The sequence below is a fragment of the Dasypus novemcinctus genome, chromosome 1, assembly GCF_030445035.2.
Source record: "Dasypus novemcinctus isolate mDasNov1 chromosome 1, mDasNov1.1.hap2, whole genome shotgun sequence".
Lineage (NCBI taxonomy): Eukaryota > Metazoa > Chordata > Mammalia > Cingulata > Dasypodidae > Dasypus > Dasypus novemcinctus.
The window spans coordinates 101,652,673-101,666,923 of NC_080673.1; positions in this window are offsets into that span (position 1 = coordinate 101,652,673).

Genomic DNA, 14,251 nt, shown 5'->3' on the forward strand with positions numbered 1-14,251 from the left:
AGGGTGAGAGATGGCTCCTGAATGTATGTCTGTGACTTCCCCAGCAATTGGCTTTCAGGTAAGAGAGAATGAGAGGAGACAAGGAAAATACCAAGGTTTGGGGCCTGAACAACTGCAATGATGAAATTTCTATCAACTGAGAAAGAAAAGACTGCAAGTGAAATAGGTGTGGGGATAAGATAAGGGGTTCAATTTGAGACATATTGTGTGAGATGCCTTTTAGATACCCAAGTTGAGATGTGAATCTGAGTTCATGAGAGATTGGGCTGGAAATAATCATTTGGAATCACTGTTGAATAAATTGGACTGAAATTCATGAGACTGGGTAAGATTACCATGGGGATGTGTATATAGAGAGAAGAAAAGAAGACCACATACTGAGTCCTGGGGAGAAGAAAAGGAGCAGACACAAGAGACTGAGAAGGTACAATCAGTGGGGTAGGAGGAGCACCCAGGCAATGTAGTTTCCTGAAGTCAAATGAAGAAAGTCAAAGGAAGAGGATGTGGCTCAACTTTTCCAAATGCTGCTGAAAAAGTAGAATAAGAACTGCCTTTGGATTTAACAATGTTCTACTTGTCCTTAAATCCAAGACTCATTGGTAACTCTCACAAGAACATTTTTGTTAGAGTGATGAGAGTAAACGTTTGAATGGAATAAATCCTTTCACAACCTCTACTCCAGAACTGTGTTGCCCAGATGATTTCTATTCCTGCCCTGCATCTGATCTTCCTGGCTATTTACCTAGTGCTGTTTTCTCACTTCTGTCTTCATGTCAGGTCTGAACTTGGTGCTAGGTCCCATTTTCATTGTTATAACTTAGACTCCTTTAAATAATGATTATCTGCTCCAACCACATTGTCTTCAGATACTTCCAATTTAATGTACAGTGCCTCAAAAGCAAATACAAATACAGATGACTCCCAGATTGCTGACCCTGACGTTGTCCTCACAGTCGATCACTACTGGATTTGTATTGGTTTTAAAGAGGACCAGATCCAAGTGTCAAAGAGCTTATCACAAATTACCAAGTCCCTTTATTCTCTTTAACCCAGTCGATCTCATTTTTTCCCAAAGTTGATTCACCAACCATGGAAGCATCAGCTCTATGCTTCCTTGAGACAGGGATTCTTCATGACCTGAAGGCCACTAGGCCTTGTGTCTCTTTCTGGACATGTGGCTACTATGGAAACTTATATTTCCCTTGGAACCTGTCTTCCTCCAGTTAGTGGCCTCTATTCTTTTGAAGCTGACTTTGGCACTATTTCCAAGATAATTCCTTATAAGAACTTTCACTAAGTTCTTGTTACCAAGAACAGTCTTTATTTCCCCCCTTCCCTTCCCCCTCTTCATCCCCCCACCCTGCTGTTTTTTGCTGTCTTTGTCCTTTCACTGTGTGATCTGTATCTCTCTTTTTGTCTTCTCTTCTCATTTTCAAGAACAGTCTTAATAACCATCTTACTTACATGCCTATATGCCAGTTACTATCCCGAAAGCTAGGAACACATAGATAAGGGCTACTAATAAATATTTGTCATCCAAAGGAATGTGATAAGAGATATTCTTCAGGGGCTTATGTTAACCCTTATGCTCCTTATGGCTCCATGAGATACCAAGATAGGCCTACTATGACAGGATGATAGTGGTAGATTCCAGGATCTAATTATCCTTATAACAATTGAAGTAAAGAGGGGATAAGAATGGAAGGTTGTTGAATGAGGACTACTAAAGGATACTGTCCAGGGAGATTATTCAAATTAATTATTTTTGTCCATGCTCTTTTTAAAATTTATTTTTAAAAGATACTTAGATTACATAAAATGTTACATAAAAAATATATATATAAAGAATTCCCATATACCCCACTCCCCACACCTCCTACTTTTCCCCACATTAACAACTTCTTTCAATATTGTGGTACATTCATTGCAATTGATGAACTCATTTTGGAACATTGTCACTAAGCGTGGATTATAGCTTACATTGTAGTTTATACTCTCTCCCACTCAATTCTGTAACTTATGGCAGAATATGTAATGGCCTGTATCTGTTGTTGCAGTGTCATTCAGGACATTTCCAAATCCTGACAATGCCCTATATCACACCTCCTTTTCCCTCTCTCTGCCTTCAGTATCTCCAGTGGCCACTATCTCTATATCAATGATATGATTTCTTCCATTGCTAGAATCACAATAAGTCTATAGTAGAATACGAGGAAGTCCACTCTAGTCCATATTTTATTCCCCAATCCTAAGGATTCTGGATGGTGATGCCCACTCCACCTCTAATTGAGAGGGGGCTTTGATCCCATATAGCTGATGGATGGGACTCTCTCTCTTTTCTTTTTTTAACTTGTGTGTGTGTTTTTTTTAAACTGAGATTTTATCTTGAGCAATCACTTTTTTTAAAAGATGTATTTATTTATTTATTTATTTATTTCTCTCCCCTTCCCCTCCATCACCCCGCCCCCATTGTCTGTTCTCTGTGTCTATTTGCTGAGTCTTCTTTGTCCACTTCTGTTGTTGTCAGCGGCTCGGGAATCTGTGTTTCTTTTTGTTGCATCATCTTGTTGTGTCAGCTCTCTGTGTGGGAGGCACCATTCCTGGACAAGCTGCACTTTCTTTTGCGCTAGGCGGCTCTCCTTATGGAGCGCACTCCTTGCGCGTGGCACTCCCCTACGTGGGGGACACCCCTGCGTGGCAGGGCACTCCTTGCGCGTATCAGCACTGCACATGGGCCAGCTCCACATGGGTCAAAGAGGCCCAGGGTTTGAACCACGGACCTCCCATGTGGTAGACAGATGCCCTAACCACTGCGCCAAGTCCGCTTCCTGGACGGGACTCTCTTGCTTGCGTTTGTAGCTATCCCATATGGCTGATGGATGGGATTCTCTTGCTTGCAGTTGTAGACGCTCTCGGTTCTTTAGTGTAGTGATTGTCCATTCTCACCTCCTTGTTAGTTGTCCTGGGTGAGTCCATTGAATTGGAGAGTAGGTGAAGCAACTCTGCTAAAGTTCAGGGCCCAGCTGGCACATGTCCATGTTCTTTAGACCAAATATTTTATGAAGGCTTCCTAAAAATAACCACAGTAATACCTTGAAACAGCCATCAAGGTGGTTGGGTTAACCATCATAATAGAATCTCGAGTGTAAAATTCACCATTTACTTGACAATGATAGAAAATTTTAGAGGATGTCTTATAGTAATCAGCTTCCAAGATGGCCCCCAATGATTTCCCCCTCTTAGTATTCTCACTTCTTTGTAGTCCCCTCCACATTGTGACCAATAGAAGAGGGCCAAAGCTAAGTCATAAAAGGCATTTTAACTTCCATTTAACTTCTCTCTCTTTCTCTCTTAGATCACTTGCTCTGGAGAAATCAGCAGCCGTGTTGGGAGTACACTTAAGCAGCCCTATGGAGAGACCCATATGGTGAGGAACCAGCAAGGGTAAGACTTCTTACCAATGTACAAGATAAAATCTTGGAAGTGGATTCTCCAGCTGCAGTTAAATCTTCATATATCTTCATCTCTGACTAACATTTTTACTGCAACATCATGAAAGACCCTGAGCCAGAATCATCCATTCACATAACTTCCAAATTCCTCACCCACAGAAACTATGTAAGATAATAAATATTTGCTGTTTTAGGCTACTAAACTGTGGTGTAATTTGTTACATAGCAATATGCTAATAGTGTCTTATGAAATTTTTGAAGATACTATCTATCCTTCCTCAAATCATAGAGTACCAATAAAGTCATCCACTTTATTTAGTTTTTCTAGGTACAATTTTATTTCCATTTGAAAATATTTTGTTATGGGCATTTTACCCTATTACCAAACTTTAGCAATAGAGATTAGTGATTCAGAAGTTGGTCTTTGAAGTCAACAGACTTTAGTTCAATCACCACTCTGCCACTCATTAGCAGTATGACCTTAGGAAAACTGTGCTTCAGTTTTCTGGTCTGCATCATGTTATAATAAGCACCTGACCCAAAAGATTGATGATTAAGCTAAAATACAAATGATAAGAAGGACCCAAACATTGATGAGCCAGGAGAAGAGAAGAGTTTTTCAGGAAGATTATTTGTTCTGGGTATGGAGGAGTTTGCTGATGGAGGAACATAGAGAAAGTTTCTATAAGTAGAGTTTAGATTGAACAATACTGGAGATGTGGTAAATTGTTTGGACTTTATTCTAAGTACAATGGAAACAGTTAAGAGAGGGAGTGGAAGCACTAATTTATATAAAAATATATATATTTTAAACCATTCTGGCTACTGGAAAATGGATTGCAGAGTGCAAGGCAGGGTAGGGAAAGCAGTTTGGAGACTAGTGAATAGTCTAGGAGAGAATGGCGAGAGCTTGGAACATGGTGGCAATTCTGGAGATGGAGAGTAGGGAAAGGATTTTGGGATACATTTTGGAGGCTGATTTTTAAATGATGGGATCAGGATGGGCAGAGTAAAAGGAAGGAACCAGGTTTGAATTGATGGAAGTGCCACTGAGATGGCAAAGATGGGTGGAAATAAGTTTGGTTTGGAGAAAGGGAAGGGTGGCATGAACAATATATTAAGCCTGTGCTGCCCATTAGACGTCCATATGAAAAAGTCAAATAGCTTGTGGGTTATGAGTCTGAAAGTTCAGGGCCAATGTCTAGGCTGAAGGCATAAAATTGGCAGCCATGAGCACATGCAAATTTCTTAAAGCCATGGGTCAGGATGAGATTACATGGGGAGAGAATGTAGAAGATGAAGGGTCAATTATTCAACAAATCTTTATCAGGTGCTCAGTATGGGCAAGGCACCCTTGGGGAAACTTGCATCATTCTGGGTAAGGAGAAAATGAAAGTAAACATCAAAAGAAAGGGCACGGGGTGGGGGGGGGGGGGTATTATATAGGGACCTCATATTTTTGAATGTAACATTTAAAATAAAAATTAAAAAAACCAGAAAGGGCACTTTATTAGTCCAGAGAATAATTACTAAGGGGATTGAAAAGAAGAATCACTTTGTGATGGTTATAGTAATCTGGGAACTCTAGATGGGGCCTTTCAGGGGCTTCAAGGGGGATTGTGAACCTACAAAATTGGAAGGTTTGTATATATGTGCTTTTTTTGTTTTTTTTCCTAAGGGAGGGCCAGCTTTTGTCATATTCTCAAAAAAGGCTTTGTGCCTTGAAAACTTAGAAGCCTTGCCACAGAGGATATAATTTGTTCTTGGTCTTAAAGGATTTCTTAAATTATAGAAAGTACAGAGGAGGGGGAAAGCTATCTAAGGAAGTGGAGGAGTGCAAGACAGGAGTAAATACATGTTCTTAGAAAAGGGTGAGGGATTCTTGGGAATGTAATCTTGCAATTGTAATAGGGGATTTATATACGGCAGTGAAGAAACCGAAGCTGGAAAAGAGGTGGAGATTGAAATGGGGACAACTAAACAATTGAACTTTTTCTTAAAAATCATGGGAAAATTAATGGATTCTATTAAATTTAAGAAAATATTGAGCATCTTATATGTAGGCAGCAATATGTGCTGTCCTGGTTGGGAGTGGGAAACACACATGTAAAGGGAGGGTGATTAAAAAGTCCAAACAGCATAACAATAGTTATTAATACTTAGCATTCATTCAACACCTACCAAGGGCCTGGGCCTGCTCTAAATGCTTTGAACGGATTGTCTAATTTAATCTCACAACCCAATGAAGGAGTCATGAATATTATTTTCATTTTCTAAATGAGGAAACTGGAGTACACAGAAGTCAAGTTAACTTATCCTTGGTTATATGGCTAAGAGTTCTGGGTCACTGCTCAAACATAGGCAGTGTGACCACAGTGCTGGGATCTGAAATACTCTGTTGACCACCCAGGAATATCTTAACTTACTGCAGCATTTCGGAATGGCTATGCCCATCTTCTCACACCAAGGGTATTGATACTATAGCCAAATTTTGTCTAGGTTCTTAACTATGCTGCAAAAAAAATGAATTTCAAGAGCATATTGAGTTAGTTAGGCCAGTAATTTATTAAAGTAGAGAGGGAAGAGAAATGGGAAAAAATAACAGATCATGGGTCTAAGGTAGAGAAGAAAGTGATAAAGAGAGCTGATTTTTAGAATACAATTTCCCATTATAGATTATAAATGCCCAGTTTTTAGTTGTGTGGCTACCATGGCAGAGGAAAAGGCTAGAGCAGGGTGCAGAAGGCAGGAACAGGGCAGGAACGGACACAGGAATAGGCACCAGGACAGGGCGAAGGCAAGAGAGCAAAAGGCCTTCGCACTTGCTTTTTAAATCATTAATTATTTCACCCCGTTCCTAATGGCAGGGGAGGACTCCCAGCTGTTTACTGTTTTGATTGATTACCCCACCCATCAGTCCCCTGAGAAGGCCCAATGATAAGGTCCCTGGAGAATATCTGGGGCTTCTCCTGGTTTCTAGAGGAAATCTCATTCCAAATTGGATTTCTCACAGAGGGTTTTCCAGCAGCCGTCCTGGGGTATTAATGTCTACATGGACTTTTGCCAGATTCCAGAGCTGTCTATTGATTCCCTATCTAGCCTGCTTCATTACCTCTGAAGACACTCTTGCATTTTTACCAAGTCATATGGGAAGTGACAAAATAAGCATTGCATAGTTTTATAAACTATCAATTTTATTTTAAAATTTGAAGAAAAAAGAAAATAGACATAAGTATACTATGGATTAGTTTGCAAAATTTACATTAATTTTTTTAAGTTGACAGCAAATAGTAAGTTTTACTTTTTTTTTTAAAGATTTATTTTTATTTATCTCCCCTCCCTTGCTGCTTGCTCACTGTCTGCTCTCTGTGTCCACTTGCTGCGCATTCTTCTGTGTCTGCTTGTCTCCCTTTGTTGCGTCATCTTGCTGCACCATCTTTCCATGGGCGCAGGCTGTTAGCTCTCCGCAGGCACAGGCCACCAGCTCTCCACAGGCGCCGACTAGCTTGCCTCCTAAATGGTAGACGGGAGCCCAGTCGATTGAACCACATCTGCTTCCCAAAATTTACATTAATTTTTAATGAACATATTGTATAACTAAAACAGAAAACTGCTCACAGATTGAGAAACTTGAACCAAGTGAACATACCCCTGTAACCATGACCACTACACAGATGAAGAATTAGAACCCTACTGGCACTCCAGAGTTCCTCTGTGCCTCTTCTCCGACACTGTCACCAAAATTAACCTATCTTCAAACACCATTGATTAGTTTTTCCTGTTTTAGGTCCTTATATTAATGGAATCATACAGCTATGGTCTCTGCAGCTGGTTTCTTCTTAATGTTATGTTTGTGACATTCATCCATACTATTGCATGTGACAGTACTTTGTTTATAAAATTCACATTAATTTTTCATGTAAAATATAATGTCACAAAGAAATTCTTTTCTTTCTTGGGATATATATTTCGATTTTTTGAGGGTGCAAATTTACTCTCCTTTTCCCTTTTGGAAACTTTGATGAAAAAGTGAGCAACCCTACATGCACTGAATTTCAGGATAGGAGAACTCTCCTCTATTATTCATTAACTGTGTATATTAATTAGCCAAAGATGTGCTGATGCAAAGTACCAGAAATCTGTTGGCTTTTATAAAGGGTATTTATTTGGGATAGATGCCCTAAAGAGTCCAATTCAAGGTTACTTCCTCACCAAACTCTGTTGTATGTGTTGAAGCAAGATGGCAGGCAATTTCTCCTATACTTCCTTCCTTCTATCTCTTAAGGCTTGGTGGACCCAGCTTCTTCTGATCTCAGCTGTAGGTTGGAGGGCTTGTTTCTTTCCTGGTCTTCTCAGCTGCTCTAGACGCTGGTCTCTTCCTCTGCAAACTCTCAGGGGAATGGCTCATCTTTTCCTGGGGCTTTAGCTGTTTGAGCTTCTCCTTTCTGAGACATCCTGGGACCGAAATGACCAAGTTTTCTTCTATGTCTTCTTCTATGTGTCTTCCTGTTTGAGATTCTGTTTATTTAGCCCAAGAGGTGGGGACTCAACCCTGAGCCACACCCTACTGTGGTAGTCTAATCAAAGGCCCAAAATTGATTTAATTAAGTAAAATTAAAACATTTGAATTTAAATCAATCAAAGGGTATCATACCCAGAGGAACAGACCAGTTTGCAAACATAATCAGTATCTTTTTTGGAATTCATAAATAATATCAAACTGCTACATTGTGTGACTTTGGGGAAGTCACTTAATTTTTCTGAACTTCATTTCTCACATTTATAAAATGATGGAGTTAAGATAAATTCCTCTTTAATTTAGTTCATTATGAGTTATCTTTACCTCAACTCTAAATTGTGTGAGCTTAACCTAAGCAGAGTTTATAGAAGAAATGAAATTTTCCCAAAGTAAAATTATTTTTTTCTATTATACAAGAAAGATATGCTTGTTTTAATAATTCAAACAACAGTGAGCTGCAAAAAGGAAAATTCAATAATGGACCTTCCCCTTTGTTCAATCTTACCTTCCCATAGATAACAAATGCAGTAATAACTTGGTATTTGTATTTCAGCAATATTTTCTGTTGATTCAAATTTACATTCATTTAAAACGAGTTTTATCATTGACCTTGCTTTTGAAAATGAAATCACACTAATACATTTTATTCTGCAATTTGTTTCCATGGAAATCCTTTCAAGATGGGTACATTTGTTCATCTTGATTTAATTAATGGCTACACAATGTTCCACAGCATGCATGTGCTCTACTCAATCAACCATTCCTCTATTGATTGATATCTAGAATATTTTCAACTTTTTGACACCACAAAACACTAACATGAAAACCCCTGTACATGTGTTATTAAACCTTCCTGTTTTTATTCTTTGTGATAGAGTCTTAAAAGCTGGGATTAAACAGATGCTTAGAAGAAACACGCATTTAAATTTTTATGGGTTCAGTCAGATTGTTTACCAAAAACTTGTCTTATTTGCATCTTAGTAGCTAAGTGTTGAATAGATTTAAGTGTAAGATTTGAAGTAAGGGAAGGATTGGGATCTTAAACAATTTTCATAATTGTTTCAAATATTCCTAGAAAACAGAAGGTTAAAAAAAAACATACTGAGTATACCTTTATAGGATCATATTTGAAATTGCTGAAGTCTGAAACCTGACATGTGAGGAAAAGAAACATTTCCAAAGAAAAATAAAAACAGAAACTTAATCTTAGGACCACCCCGCCCCCCCCCCCACACACAAATGAAACATCAAGAACTAAAAGGCAAAGAAAATCATCAATTCTAAAATCAAAACAAGTCATTCACGTGATTCTGTAGACAAGCAGCTGAGTTGGTTGGTTATATAGGTTCTATTTCAACATCAATATGGCAAAAGAAAGAATAGCTTGTTAATGTCTAATGCAACATCTTCTCTGTCCTACCCTCCCAGGCTGGGGCACACCTTTACTGACATCTACCTTGGGACTCTGCACCCTGCATGCTAGGAAAAGAGATGGAGGTCTTGGGGAAGGGTATTGGAAATGGTCACTACTTTATAGAGAAAGATTTATTTGTCTTATTCATGTTTTACTTGGAAACTGGTGTGTGTGTGGGGGGGTGGCAGAATTTTCCTTTATCTAATAAAATCTAAAACTCTAAAACACAATAACCTCCAACTCCCTTAAGGAAAGACCAGACAGAAATTTCTGTCTGGGATCCCAAGCCAGTGGCCAAGAGGAAGAAGGAGGAGAATGGCAATGGAGACAGACTGGGTAAAACATCTAAGACCATTCCAAGAGGAGAGGAGGAGGAAGGGACACCAGAGAGGCGCGATTCCTTAATACACACCCTAACCCCAGGGGAAGAATCAAGAGCTTCTTTGCACCACCTGCATCTTCTGTCTACCAGCTCGAGTGCCTGTAAGTAAGGTTTTATTTCTGATGGTAGACATTCCTTCCTGTTCTTCCAAGTTTTAAGGGCATAAACAATGTGCATGGCACAATTCTGCAATAATGTGTTCTTTTTTACACAAGAAGATAGCACTACGAATTTATCCTCATAGTACATGCTGTTTTTCTATTTTCAGGGATAGTTTTACACTAATCTTTCCTTTCCATTTCCTTGGACTCCATGGTAACCAGCTGGTCCCATGTAAAGGCAGCTGGTCGAGGCTGTAGAACGACAAATTGGCCACCTTTGACTTCCACCACATAGAGTGAGTCCTCGAGCATCACTGAGTGTGGGCTTGAGTCACTCAGTGTTGGGTTCCAATTCGAGCTCTAGCACTTATTAGTTGTGAAATGTTATGCAGGCCATGTGTCCCTTTTTTTTTTTTAGGTACTGGGGGCCGGGGATTGAATCCAGGGCCTTGTACGTAGGAAGCTGGCACTCAACCACTGAGTCACATTGGCTTCCCGAGTTGTTTTTTTGTTTGTTTGTTTTGCTTTTTTTTTTTTTTTCAGGAGGCACCAGGAACTGAACCTGGGACCTCCCATGTGGGAGGCAGGTGCTCAACTGCTCGATCCACATCTGCTCCCAGGTCACATGTCTTGATTTAGCCTCAATTTTTTATACTTAAAGTGGAAACAATAATTGCTTTCTTGGGAAACGGACTTGGCCCAGTGGTTAGGGTGTCCGTCTACCACATGGGAGGTCCGAGGTTCAAACCCCGGGCCTCCTTGACCTGTGTGCAGCTGGCCCATGCGCAGTGCTGATACACGCAAGGAGTGCCCTGCCACGCAGGGAGCCCCACGTGCAAGGAGTGCGCCCCATAAGGAGAGCCACCCAGCGCGAAAGAACGTGCAGCCTGCCCAGGAATGGTGCCGCACACACGGAGAGCTGACACAACAATATGATACAACAAAAAGAAACACAGATTCCCATGCCACTGACAACAACAGAAGCGGATAAAGAAGAACACACAACAGATAGACACAGAGAACAGACAACCGGGGCGGGGGGGGAGGGGAGGGAGGAGAGAAATAAATAAATCTTAAAAAATAAAAAAAATAAAAAAGATAATTGCTCTCTCATGGTATTTTTGAGATGATCAAATGAGCTAACATATGTAAAGCATTTATATCAGTGATTAGATACCTGGATACTCTTTGGCCACCCCCTCTCCTTCCCCAGCAGAAATGATAATATAGTGCCTTTCCTTCAGATGTGATTCTTTGTGTACCACTCTGGGCAGGGAAGAGAAGCAAATGCTCACACCCTGGGTATGAAGTCATGGTCAGCAGAAAAGCTTCCTTCATGTCAGTGTGTGTGAAGATGTATGCAGGTGTTCATAGAAAGTCTTAACAAAATTTAAGGTAATCAGTGATTCCTAACTCAGGAGACTATTCTTGTCTCATCATGCCCCAGAAAATCCTGAGAATGCCATGTTTGAAAGATCTTTGTCTGACTCCAAGTTTCAGAGGAACTTGAAAATGGCAAGTTTAAATGACCTGCCTTGTTTGAATCTGAGCTTACACCTATCCATTTCCGGTCTAGCAGTCTACATTTGGATAAACCGTCCTTTTTGAATGACACGCTTGTTTAATGATGCTGCCAGTGGCTCTAAATATATCTTAATATAGCTATGTCCTTTTGCCAGTTGATGCATAGTCTGACCTTCATTCTTAATTTCTTTAATCATGTTTAAGTTTTACATACTATGATATAGTTGACAAGACTTGCAGGGAATGCTAAAGAAACCTTCTCTGCAGAGATAAAAATAATGACACTGAATCATTTCTTTTGTTGCTCTCTGAATTCCCATATAAAGCTATCAACTGAGTATACCTTGCCTTGCTTAATAAGTGTGCCTACTTCACACTGGTTAACGCTGGTGACATTAGTCACTGTTCATTGCTCAAGAGTTGAGATCAGGTAGGCAATCACTGAGTTCATCTATAAAAAAATAACTGTAGTCATATTAAGGAATAAAAGCTCTATGGCTAACAGATGACTTCAAATGATTTCAATCGAGAGTTTCCACTTTCATATACTGACCCAGAACTCTGAAAAATATCAAAAAGCAGGCAGTTTAGAGCTAATTATCTTTACTATAACCTACAGTTGGTTATTTTTTGCTTACTTTTTAATAGAGATTGCCTACACCAAATTATAGATTTATTTTAATTTTAAATAAAAATCGTAGTTTAAATTAAATTCTACTTTTTGGAAATTGACTTTATTTGGAAAAGATTTCCTTTCAAATTTTTTCCTACATTGGCATTTATTTTGATAGAGGCAGTAAAGGAGCCACACAGATATTTTGGAGGTAAGTATCTCTTTTATAGAAACCCTCTCTTTTGTCTCATGGGGAGTTGAAGACTGTACTTTCTGGAGGAAGCAAGTCTTTGGAAGTAGTTTCACAGAACTTCAGGTATTAGATAACTATGCTTTAACCTGCAGCTGGGCATCCAATCTCCCAATTTTGTAATTTGCCAATTCCAAGAGAAACTGTTGAATCTGTTGATTTTTTCATAACATATGGGGCCTTATGAAAAGTTCTGGAAAAATTCCTCCTTATACTATAATTGCTTTGATGGGCATAGAATCTGCCATCTTCAAATTCTATTCAGCTCTGGGGTGTAGATGCCTCAAAGCCCTGAAAGGAAGGTTCAGGTTTTATTGTCCAAGGCACGATCAGTCTCAGAGCAAAATTAAAATGGGGCACTAAAAATACTCCGTTTGCCTGATGAGTCAAACATATTTTATTTCATTTTATTTATAGGGTCATGTTTCTTAATCTCTGCATAAGTGATCTATACAAGGTTAATTATATTTTTCTAAAAATGTGATTCTTAGTCTTTTGTGGTCAAGCAGATGAAATTGCCTAGGGGATAAATTGTTCCCTTCTAATCAAGTGTCAGGACACCATGTAGACAGTATTTGAGTGTGGGAAGCAGCAAGGCAGAATGCATAGTGGCTAAGGTTCAAGCACTGGAGCAGAAGAGTATAGGTTTGAATTCTGCCTCCATGGTTTCTTAACATCTCTGTGCCTCAGCTTTCCTGTTTATAAAATGAATGTAATAACTGCAACTAATACATGAGGTTAAGAGGATTAAATAAAATCAATATATGTAAATTTCAGTGTTTATAATAGTACCTAGCACTAGTAAGCATGATATATGTTAGTTGTAATTATCATTAATATCATCAAGAATCTAAGATTTTGTGCCATTAAACATGGTTCTCCATAATTAAAAAGTTCATTGCAAATCTAGCACACCATGAAATTCTCTTTCTCTCTTCTTGTTCTTTTGTCCCTGCCCTCTCTCCCTGTTTCTTTGTTCCTTTCTCTTGTACTGTCTTCACCTGGCTTTCTGGCTTTCTATCCACATGGTGTTTCTTGGTATTTCCAGGCTTTTAAACGGAGGCGGTGTGAGCAGGAGGGAGTTGTGGTGGGGAGAATGGCAGGGCTGAGCTGTCTCTTCCCAAGTATGAGAGGAGGGTCCTTCGGTTGTCAGTGGGCTCCTACTCCATACCTGCCCCCATGCGGACCCAGAGGAAGGAACATTTTTCTGCGTGAGGGTGGCATTTGTTTTTAAGGAGATGGTTGATGGTGTTATTTTTGTTCCTCACAAATGTGGATGTTTAAAATAGTGCTTTATTCATTGGGCATAAGTGACACATAGTCTATGTATAGTGGTGGAATTGGGCTTAGCAGGTGATGAGGGCCAGAACTCAACAAAATCAAGGGTCATGGGTGCCCACTGCTAGTGCTCAAGGCATGCTAGCGCTCTGAGGATGGCCGGCACAGAACCCCCATTGGGTTGCCTGGCAAACTGACTCGCACAAATACCGAATTGCCTGAAATGGTTGCACCTCAGAGCCAGTGAACTGGGATCTTGGCTCCATTTCCATGGGGCATGCCAGAGGGTCACATTTCCCTCTCTGAACCTCCCTCCAAGCCGCACTGTACTCAAGAAGGGTAAGTGTGTTCGTTGTTCTTTCGTGCCTTTTGACTCTATGCCCTGCAGGACTGGAGCTCAGCCAGTGTAACCCTAAACGTGGGACTACAGCTGAGGCTATATTTAATTGGGGGTTTATTGTCTTGTCACAGTTTTAAAACCTTAAGAAACTTTTAATTTTAATTTTATTTTTTTGAGATTTCTTGGATATTGTAGAGATTTAAAGTAGTGTCAATTTTGGTCCCATGTGATTTTTTTCAGTGACTATAGTTAAAAGTTTATTAAAAGCATAATGTCTTAGGTCTTTGAAAATTGCATTGTTTTACTTTGAATCAACACAGTAAGGATTGTGCTGAAAAGATTCTTCCTATTTTGAAAGATTCTAGAAAAGATTTTTCC